The 10,896-nt window shown below is 46.5% G+C and overlaps 1 non-coding gene across 1 annotated transcript; it reads left to right on the forward strand.

The window, feature by feature from the left end:
* Positions 1-8,188: 8,188 nt before the first annotated feature.
* Positions 8,189-8,297, forward strand: LOC120701707. Its single transcript, XR_005686263.1, has one exon. It is a non-coding gene; the product is annotated as a small nucleolar RNA R71 (small nucleolar RNA).
* Positions 8,298-10,896: the final 2,599 nt, after the last annotated feature.

The following is a 10,896-nucleotide window of genomic DNA, read 5'->3' on the forward strand; positions in this document are numbered from 1 at the left end:
AACAACAACGAGTGGAGGATGTGTGTCGACTACACAGACCTCAACAAACATTGTCCAAAAGATCCTTTTGGGCTCCCTCGCATCGACCAAGTCATCGACTCGATGGCTGGTTGCGTTCTACAATCCTTCCTCAACTGCTACTCGGGCTATCATCAAATAGCCCTCAAAGAAGAAGATCAAATCAAGACCTCATTCATCACTCCATTTGGTGCTTATGCTTACAAGACCATGTCTTTTGGATTAAAAAACGCTGGAGCAACCTATCAGCGCGTCATACAGCTATGCTTCTCCAATCAGCTCCACCACAACGTGGAAGCTTACATCGATGATGTGGTCGTAAAGACAAAGGAATTCGATTCCTTTATTCCTGACCTAGAAGAAACTTTCAACAGCTTGCAAAGCTTCAGGTGGAAATTGAAACCGACCAAGTGTGTATTCGGCGTGCCATCCGGAAAACTACTCGTCTTCATTGTCAGCCACAGAGGGATCGAAGCAAACCCGGAAAAAAATTAACGCCATCATGAACATGGAAGCTCCAGCCTCTATCAAAGATGTTTAGAAGCTCACTGGATGCATGGCTGCCTTAAATAGATTCCTATCGAGACTCGGCGAAAGGGGACTCCCTTTCTTCAAGCTACTTAAGAAGAAAGATAAGTTTAGATGGTCTTAAGAAGCAGCCAACGCACTCAAAAATCTTAAGCATCACCTCCAGTCGCCTCCTATCCTCACGGCTCCAATGCCAGGAGAGGAGTTGCTCCTCTATATCGCAGCCATAACACATGTCGTCAGTACGGCAATTGTGGTAGAACGCAACGAAGAAGGCCTCGCCTATGGCGTCCAAAGACTAGTCTACTTTATAAGTGAAGTACTCTCTGAATCAAAGGTGCGATACCCACCAATTCAGAAGCTCCTCTACGCAATACTGATCACCTCAAGGAAGTTGCGACATTATTTCGACGAGTACAAGATATCAGTCGTCACGGACTTCCCACTAGGTGATATCTTACACAATTGGGATGTGACTGGACGCATCTCAAAATGGGCAGTCGAACTAGGAGCACTCGAGCTGAAATTCACACCAAGAACAGCGATCAAGTCTCAAGCCCTAGTCGATTTCCTGGCTGAATGGAGAGAAAATCAAGTACCTGCTCCACCATCCATCTCAGACCACTGGACCATGTACTTCGACGGCTCACTAAAGTTGGGTGGAGGAGGAGCAGGTGTACTCTTCATCTCTCCAAAAGGCGAGAAACTCAAGTACGTATTCCAAATTCTCTTTGATGTTTCCAACAATGAAGCAGAATATGAAGCTCTCCTACATGGCCTTCGACTGGCCATCTCCCTCGGCATCAAACGACTACTCGTCTATGGAGATTCCCTCCTCGTAGTCCAACAAGTAAATAAGTAGTGGGACATCAACAAAGAAACCATGGATGCCTACGTCGCAGAAATTAGGAAGCTTGAAAACAAGTTCTCAGGACTGGAGATCCATCATGTCATCCGCGACAACAACGTTGCAGCCTATGTCCTGTCAAAACTCGGCTCCGATAGAGCAGAGGTCCCTCCAGGAATCTTCGTCCACAAGCTCCATCACCCATCAATCAACACTTCCACCCCAATGGAAGTCGACATAGCTCCTCAAGAAACTAGCCGAGAGGTGATGATGATTGAAGTCGACTAGCACACTATGTTCATCGACTACATCAAAGACCAAGTACTTCCCCCGGGAATTAAAAAGGACGACGCAGAGGCAGTACGCATCATGCGTCGCAGCAAGAATTACGTCCTTGTTGACGATAAACATTACAAACGAGGCACAGGATCCGGCATCCTCATGAAATGCATCACAGCAGAAGAAGGAAAAGAGATCTTACAAGAAGCTCACGAAGGCACATGCGGAAATCACATAGCCTCATGCACGCTGGTTGGCAAAGTCTTCAGATCAGGATTCTATTAGCCGACAGCATTATCAGACGTAGAACTACTCATCAAACGGTGTCCAGGATGCCAGTACTTCACCAAACAAAGTCACTTGCCTACTCACAACTTAATCATTATACCTCCATCTTGGTCGTTCGCCTGCTAGAGCCTTGACATGATAGGACCACTCCCTACAGCGCCGGGAGGTTTTACACACATATTGATGGCTGTCGACAAGTTTACCAAATGGATTGAAGTCAAACCAATTGTTGACATTGCTTACCACAATCACAAGGAATGGTTAATCCTTAGCAACAGCGCCAGAAATGCCTGTTGGCAGTCCTTAGTGCAATCGCTAGAAATGAGGGTGCCGAACCCATCCTAACAACTGCACCCAAGGGCTGTTGGCAGTCCTTAGTGCAATCTCTAGAAATGAGGGTGCCGAACCCATCCTAGCAACTGCACCCAAGGGGTCTTACCAGGAGCCGAGGATTGCTCAACGACCCCGAGGATGACTTGCTCGCTAAAGAGAACTAGCCTAGCTCCACTACCTAGCAAAGAGAGCAAGATAGAGGAGAGCCTTCTTGGAGAGAATGGAATGAAGTGTGTGTGTGTGAGGGGTGAGAGGGGGCCCTATTTATACTAGTGGAGGTCGGTTCCCACCAAATGCACGTATGGAAGGTAATCAGGAGACTTGGGGCCGACTCCTCCTCGAAATGCACCTGGATGGGAGGCCAGCCAGGTTCGGCCGACCCAGGGGGTTGGCCGGCCCCACCTGGCCGCCTCTCATCCTTATCCTTCTCTGGCAGGCTGACATGTGGGCCCTGATATCTTTCCTTGTATGCATTATGCGTGGCGCGCCCGTTTGCTCTGCCAGATGGGCCCTCCTTGTAAGTGGGTGATGCCGGACGCGATATTCTGCGTAGTTATATGGCGTCTACTGCGTGTTTTCATCTTATTCCGCTCCTGCTCATCTGAAATGTACAAAACTCGAAAACAACTGTGGAGCAAGGTTAGTGATACAAATATGTGAGTACGGCATGCAGTTTTCCTTTATTATTGAGTATAGTTGACGGGTGAAAATGGCACTTAAGCACCGTCAACAACTCCCCCCAAGCTAGCCCTTTGCTCGTCCCGAGCAAAGTTTTAGACTTAGGTTGTTGATTAAGAGTTGCTACAATATCGCATTCCTGACTTATGCCCAAGGCACAATCGAGTGTTCTTACCATTATTTTCAATAAGTTGGCCTTGTTCGCACCTTTTACCTTAGTCCTGTGGGGCTTATAGCATCATCCTCATCTTTGGCGGTTGAGGGTCAGAATGTCTTGTAGAGTACCACTTACCACTCCTTTGTTCAACCGTCAATCCGGAGGTTTCATAAAGTTTTTTGAAAAGAAATTTGTAAGTTCCTCGGGTGATCTCTCGGATTGCTCAAATGTGATTCATTCCTTACCAAGGCCCTTTTTTATGCGCCTTTCTTTTTCCACCCTACTTCTAATGGCTTCTTTTTGGTGGATCTGTAGGTATGGAGGATATGATGGCAACCTTGCTTCTCATATTTCGCTAAGTCAAAGACCGGATCCAAAGGAGAAACAAGTCATAAGCCTTGATCAAGATGTGCAAGTGTGTGGATATTTTTGTTGGATGATGGATGAGAACTCGTTTACATGAATTCTCTTTCCCTTGTAATGTTTTTGGTATGGGCTATATTCTCTCTCTCTCTCTCTCTCTCTCTCTCTCTCTCTGACACACCTTGTGGGTGTGTGGAATACCTTCTTTGGGTATGCATCTTTTCTCTCTCTTTTTTTGTTTTTTTACATGCCTTGTGGGCATGTGGCATACCTTCTTTGGGTATGCATCTTTTATTTCTTTTTGTATAGCCCATACATTATGATGATAATTTTGGAGAGAGATAAACCTGGCACATCTTAGAGTTTTATTTGTGGATGGATGGGGGATGTACTTGCTATCTTCTAGGTGTAGAAGTATAGCATGTGAGTGGATGTGTACGTGATCTTGATCATGGGCGTATGAAGTGATTCTCACAAAGGGTCACAACAATTTGACAAAGCTCAATGAGAAGACAAGTTGCATATGTAGAAAAGGCTTTTCAAACTTGTAACTCATATGGCTCTAGATAGGAATTGCATATCACCGAGGATCTTTATTTTATTTTTTTATTTTTGAAAAGAAATACCCCGGATATCAAGCATCACGTAGGAGAAGATCATAGCAACTCTTTTCAGCCATATCATAACCCACAACAATCTTGATTCAAATTCTGCTTTTCGCTACCCACAAGTTTCAAGTTTAAGGTTCGAACATCTAGCCACCAAACTCAGAACTTAGGGAGAGCACAAGGTTGTAACTAGGCATATGAAAGGAACTAACAGAGCAACTATTCATCATCTCAACAAGGAAAAAATACACATGCTTACTACACATACTGGAAAGCAAGTAAATATTTTTAGGTTTTTAAAGGTTTTGTCAATTTTTATTTGATTTTAGTTATGCAAAAATTTTATGGATTTTCAGAATTTTGCAAATTTTTGTTTGGTTTCATGCAAGGTTTTGGAAAGCGGTAAAGGTAGAGTTTGATACAAGGTACCTCTCATGGGGGTCCTCCCCCAAGCTAGCTTCAGGATCACTGCTACTGGTTGGGATTAAACCCAGCCCAACGGTAGTAGGCCCTCCACTCCTCCTGGGATTGCTGCTGTTCCTGCTCCAGGTTGCGGATCCTCTCGTCTGTGTATCGCTGCCAGTTTTGAGTTGACTCGATGTGCTGGCCCAGCGACTCGTCGATGTTGGTGGTGCCCATGTTCAGCTCGCCCATCTGCCGAGTCAGAGTGGCGAAGCCTCTGGACGAAGCTGTACGTTGCGGGGGACCACTGGAGCTGGAACTGGTGGACCGGTGCCCTAAGGCCTGCCATGCCCACTCGGTGGAGCTGGCACTCTGCCGTGATGAACCTCCAGCCTCATATTGCTGTGGTTGAGGCTGAGGTTGTTGCTGCATGAACTCCACCCTTCTGGCCCTGCTTCTTGTAACCCTGCCAGGAAGACCAAAAACACTATGCCGGCAGCTCTCCTCTTGTAGAACAAGAGGGAAGGTTAGCGAACGGCAGTTATACAAATGATACCCCGCATTTAGATCATGGTGGCCTTGAACCAAGTACACCTCATCACGGGGCTCCTCATTGAAGGGAACGGGAATCCCATCTAAGATTCCCATGTTTGATGCGATGCGGGTAACCAAAGAAGTGCATTCAATAGGACCCATCATCCGAAAATTTATGAGCCATTGCTTAACCATTTCTTGTGCGGGGGAGATTCGGATTTTGTTGACCATGGCGTATAATATCATCAACTCATCGTTCCGCACTGGTCGTGGATCATCTCTTGGAAAGAGAGTGATAACCACCCACTTGTGCATCAAAGGAAGAGTCGGATTTTGAATGTCATTGCACTGAGGTGCAAACTTGCCTTGAACAACTTGACCTGAAATCAAACCCCAAAACTCATGTCGATCAAAACCGCGGCAAGCTTTTGCAAGGGAAATCGGCAAGCGCGTGCTAAAACAAAGGAGGTGACTGAAATTTCTCCAATTAAAATAGCGTTCAACTCCAAAAAGTCAGAAAGAAACACCATCGTCCACCTCCCGAAGAGTGCAAAGAAACTGGATGGTGAGGAGACGAGAACCATTCTCCTCAACGGGCACAAAACCATCCCATCCAAACGCATGCCATACATGAGCGAAGTCAACGTCCATACCTATTTTTTCGAGAAGGTCCGGATCGAAGGCTCTAGTATGACCAAAGCTTCAATTCTTGATCATGGCGTAGGCTTGATGCTCGCGGTCATCTTGCAAGTCGAGGTATGGTGCATCATCTTCATCTATCTCCATGTCCTCGGCTTGCGGTTCTGCAGCTTGCTCCTCGAACTGTTCTTCTTGTTCGTCTTGCTCATAATCCATTGTAGTCGGTGTTGGTGCAGGTTCGGGGGAATGATGAGAGCTCGACTCGCCCTGCGAACGGGACAAGCTCAACCTCGTCATCCTCTTGAGAGCTCCGGAAATTTTCCGCCCTGCACCTCTCATGCTTGCAACAAGAACGAACAAGAACGAACGAGAACAACTCGATTCGGGTTACGTTAGTGAAATGAAAATGAAACTCTTACCAAAAAGTTGTTCCTCCAAATATGTGATCAATCTTGCAGCAAAGAAATGAGAGAGAGTGTGTGTTCTTGCAACCAACTTGAGTCAAAATCTAAAGGAAACCCGAGTAAGAATGTGTGAGAGGGAGTGAGGGTGGAGAGAGTGAGCATGAGAGCTCATCACCCCTCTCTCTTCCTCTATTTAAAGGAATTTGGGCGAGTGCACACGAGGAAGAGCCTGGCACAACGGTCAGGTAGCCATTGGAGAAGGTGGGGCCCAGGAGCCGTTGGTCCTAGGTCGGCCGACCTGTGGGGTCGGCCGGCCCTAGGGTGGGCCCCATGGTGGCCCCCCTATTGCCAGATGCTTCCTCAACGGTTATGAACTTTGGAAATATGGTGCACAACCAAAAGTTTGCTCGAAAAGATATCCAAATTATTTTTCCCAAAGGATTTTAAAACACAGAAAATATTTTTGGTCTTTTTATAAAAAGGTAAAAATGCTAGAAAAATTCCAGCATGCAGAAAATAATTTTGAAAATTTCAAACATGCAGTGGAGAAAAATAAATAAGGTGCAAAGAAAATGTTGAAAAGCGGATGAAACAAACATGAGATAAATACCAATTTACCTTTGGCAAGGGCGCGTCATTTAAAGTCCGACGTGCACGACTTTTTTCCATCGTTCTTACCATCCGTCGGCTCATCCTGGAGAACTGGACGAGGCCAAACTCTCGACCTTCCGCCACACCTTCTTTTCCTTCTTCTTTCTTTTAGGTACGGAGGGTCGTTGTTCTGGCTGGGGTTCTGGTGCACCCCAATGTGCTTGCCTTTCACTGTCTTGTTGGATCATGAAGCACTGCTCTTCCTTCTTCTTGAACCTGAAAAACATATCCTCCCTTCCGACATGGAAATGGATTTCTCCCTTTCCGACATCGATCCTTGCCTTGGCAGACCTTAGAAAAGGTCGCCCAAATACGAGGTCGACTCCAAGGTCGCCCTCCATATCCATTACCACAAAGTCGGCAAGGACAAAGTAGTCTCGTACTCGTACGAAAATGTGTTCGGCTATCCCTTCGAGATACCGAATGGTTGAATCTGGAAGCTGTACGAGCATAGTTGTTGGGGAAAGAGCAAGATATTCAAGTGTTTCATATATTACCTTGGGCATTATATTCACGCTTGCCCCAGATTGCATAGGCATCGCTCGAAGTGTTTGATGTAGATCGAGCAGCTGATCATGGGGACCCCTGGATCCTCTTGCACCGCTGCCACCATGCCATCCCAAACGCCGTTCCTTGGGGATAGTACCTACCTGCATGGTTATTGCATGGCGGCCTCCGGAATGAGTTATCCCGTCCGGTAGACACCATGCTGACATTTTCCACGGGAGACTCAGGTTGCCCTGGGATCTTCCCGCTCTCAACAGCAGGTAACGAAGCAGCAATTTGTGCAAGCTGGGTTTCGGTCATTTTGTTGAAACTTAACTGGTTTTTGAGAGTAGAAGACAAAGCTTCAAGCTTAACATTTAAACTTTCTAGGGATTTGTCATTGGCCAAAAGCTTTTTATTTATATTTTCATTGATTTTAACTTGGCCAAGAACAAGTTCTCTCAAGGGAGGTTGGTTTGAATTGAAATTAGAATTGAAAGAAGAGTTGTAATTATTACCTCCCTGATAAGGTGGACGTGGCTGGTTCCACCCCTGGCCTCCTTGTTGTGGATGGTACCCGTTGTTGTTGTTGTTGAGGTATGCACAGTCTTCATGGGTTTCGAGGCAGTCGTTCCCTGAGTGTCCTTCATTACCACAGACTTTGCACGTGAAGTGTGAACCCATGGCGTAGATGGGAGCATGGATCGGTTGTTTGCTCCCTTCCTCCTTCTTCTTGATTAGGAGGTCCAGCTTCGCGGCAATCATATCCGTCTCTTTGACAGTATGCATGCCTTTGGTGCAGGGTTGGAGTCGTTCATCGCTCCACCCCTGATTGGAGACCATCTTCTCGACCAATTCTATGGATTTGGCTATGGTCAGGTCGAGGAAGGCTCCTCCAGCAGCGGCATCAACATTGGCTCGAGATGTCATTGTGAGCCCGTTGTAGAAGCTTTGCAGGACAAGCCACTCGTCCATGCCATGATGAGGACAAGCCAGGATGTATTCCTGCAGCCTCTCCCAAGCTTCTGGGATGGATTCGAACTCTGTCTGCTGGAAACTTGAAATTCTCCCGCGCAGGGCATTTGTTTTGCCCAGCGGGAAGAATTTTGCGAGGAACGCCTTGGAGCAGTTGGCCCAGGTGTCAATGTCCTTTCCTTTATAAAACCACTATTTCGCCTTCCCTAGGAGGGAAAAGGGAAACAGATAAAGCTTGACAACGTCAGCAGTGACACCCCGTATAACAATGGTGTCGCAGAGCTCCAGAAAATTCTGCAAATGTGTATTTGCATCGTCATTCGGCTTGCCACAGAATGGGCTAGCCTGCACCATATTGATGAGGCTTGATTTTAGCTCGAAGTTCATGTCCCCGACATTGATGTTGGGGCCAATGGCCACATTGTCTGTGGAGGGGACGGAGAACTCGCGGAGAGTCTTTTCAGCCATAGCCTCAGGAACGAGTGGTACTTCCGAAATGGGTTTCTGTGCCGGGAGGATAGCGAGAGGAGGAACGACGCGAGGTCGTGCCCTTCTCACGAGCCTCTCTGGATTGTATGTGTAGTTTTCCGGCAGGGAGAAACCGGTCATACACTACCCTTGTCTTCTTTCAAATCAAAAATAAAAGAAGACAGAAAGTCACATTAGCCTGAAAGAGTAAAGACTAGATCCTGAGTACAAGGTCTAAGTTAATATCAGCACAATATCTTTGTTCACATGCCGTCCCCGGCAACGGCGCCGGAAATGCTTGTTGACATTTCTTAGCGCAATGACTAGGAATGGTTAATCCTTAGCAACAGCGCCAGAAATGCCTGTTGGTAGTCCTTAGTGCAATCACTAGAAATGAGGGCGCCGAACCCATCCTAGCAACTGCACTCAAGGGGTGCCACTCTCGTGGTATAATCAATACGATTACAGATGGATCCGCAAGCGCACGGATATACCGTTGTAGCATTTCACCCAGAGAGTAAGGTTATCGTCATTTATTTGTGTCTCAAAGGACGGCAGCGGCAAAGGTATTGTACTCAACATTAACCATGACATTGTGCCTCAAGCAATAGGCAATACTCTAACAGGGGTAAGTACAGATAAAGAATAAGTAAGGGTAATGCGACACAGCACACATCCACACTCCAAGAGGAAGGAATAAAGGAGAGAAACTATAAAACAAAGAACTACTCTATCCTACGTCAAGTCTGCTAGAGCTTAGGCTAGGTTAGGTGTCCTAGTGCTTCTATCCAAAGCTGGGGTCATGTTAGATCATGGTTAGGACTGCAAGTGCCAGGAAAATGGGATAGCGGGGAGAAGGTCCCGCACCGGAGAACATCCAGTCCCGTTACCTCTTTGTATGAACTCCTACACTGAACCCGAATGTCGGGGAGTACGCTAAACACAACACCGCTATTACGCCGGATGGACAGGGCTGTCACCACCTTCCGTCTACCCCAGTCACACCATGGAGCACGGTCAGATCCAAAGGATCCCGCATACCCGAGCACCACGCTTGTGTATGAAGTCACTACTCTAGTGCCCCCAGGTCTCCCACCCTTCGGATGGACGAGTAAAACACTAGAGCAAGCCTGAAAGCACAACGAACTTCTATCCATACCCAGATCATCTGGCCTAACCAAGACCATAGCATAACTTATGAACGAACTAAGCATGGATTGATAAACTATCAAGATAGTAAAGCAATCATGGCAAAACTCTATATTATGAATAGAAGTCTGACATGTTGGATACAAAGCCATACTAGGAGCCGAGGATTGCTCAACGACCCCGAGGACGACTTGCTCGCTAAAGAGAACTAGCCTAGCTCCACTACCTAGCTAAGAGAGCAAGAGAGAGGAGAGCCTTTTGGAGAGAATGGAATGAAGTGTGTGTGTGTGTGTGTGTGTGTGAGGGGTGAGAGGGGTCCCTATTTATACTAGTGGAGGTCGGTTCCCACCAAATGCACGTATGGACGCGATATTCTGCGTAGTTGTATGGCGTCTGCTACGTGTTTTCGTCTTATTCTGCTCCTGCTCATCTGAAATGTACAAAACTCGAAAACAACTGTGGAGCAAGGTTAGTGATACAAATATACAAGTAAGGCATGCAGTTTTCCTTTATTATTGAGTATAGTTGACGGGTGAAAATGGCACTTAAGCACCATCAACACCAATCACAAAAATCTCATCAGATCGTGTAGTTGAGTTCATCAGTGAAATACTCCATAGATTTGGTTTTCCCAATACAATCATAACCGATATTGGATCAAACTTCACATCGCAAGAATTATGGGATTACTACGAGAGCTCTAGCATCGATGTCAAATACGTATCAGTCGCACACCTAAGAGCCAATGGCCAGGTCGAACACATCAACGGACTGATAATTGATGGCTTAAAGAAAAGGATCTTCGACGCCACAAGCAAGAAAGGAGGTAAATGGCTCGCAGAACTGCCAATGGTAATCTGGGGACTACGCACCCAATCTAGCAAGGCTACTGGTCAAACACCCTTCTTCCTAGTATATGGCTCCGAAGCAATACTGTTGGCAGATATCATGTGGAAGTCACCTCGTCTAGAGATGTATGACTCAGCAGAAGCCGATGGAAGTCGCCAACTGGAACTAGACTAACTCGACGAGATGATATGCAACGCATTGTTACGATCCACTTGATACCTTCAAAACATGCGAAGGTAT

Source organism: Panicum virgatum, chromosome 3K (assembly GCF_016808335.1).
Source record: "Panicum virgatum strain AP13 chromosome 3K, P.virgatum_v5, whole genome shotgun sequence".
Taxonomy (NCBI): domain Eukaryota; kingdom Viridiplantae; phylum Streptophyta; class Magnoliopsida; order Poales; family Poaceae; genus Panicum; species Panicum virgatum.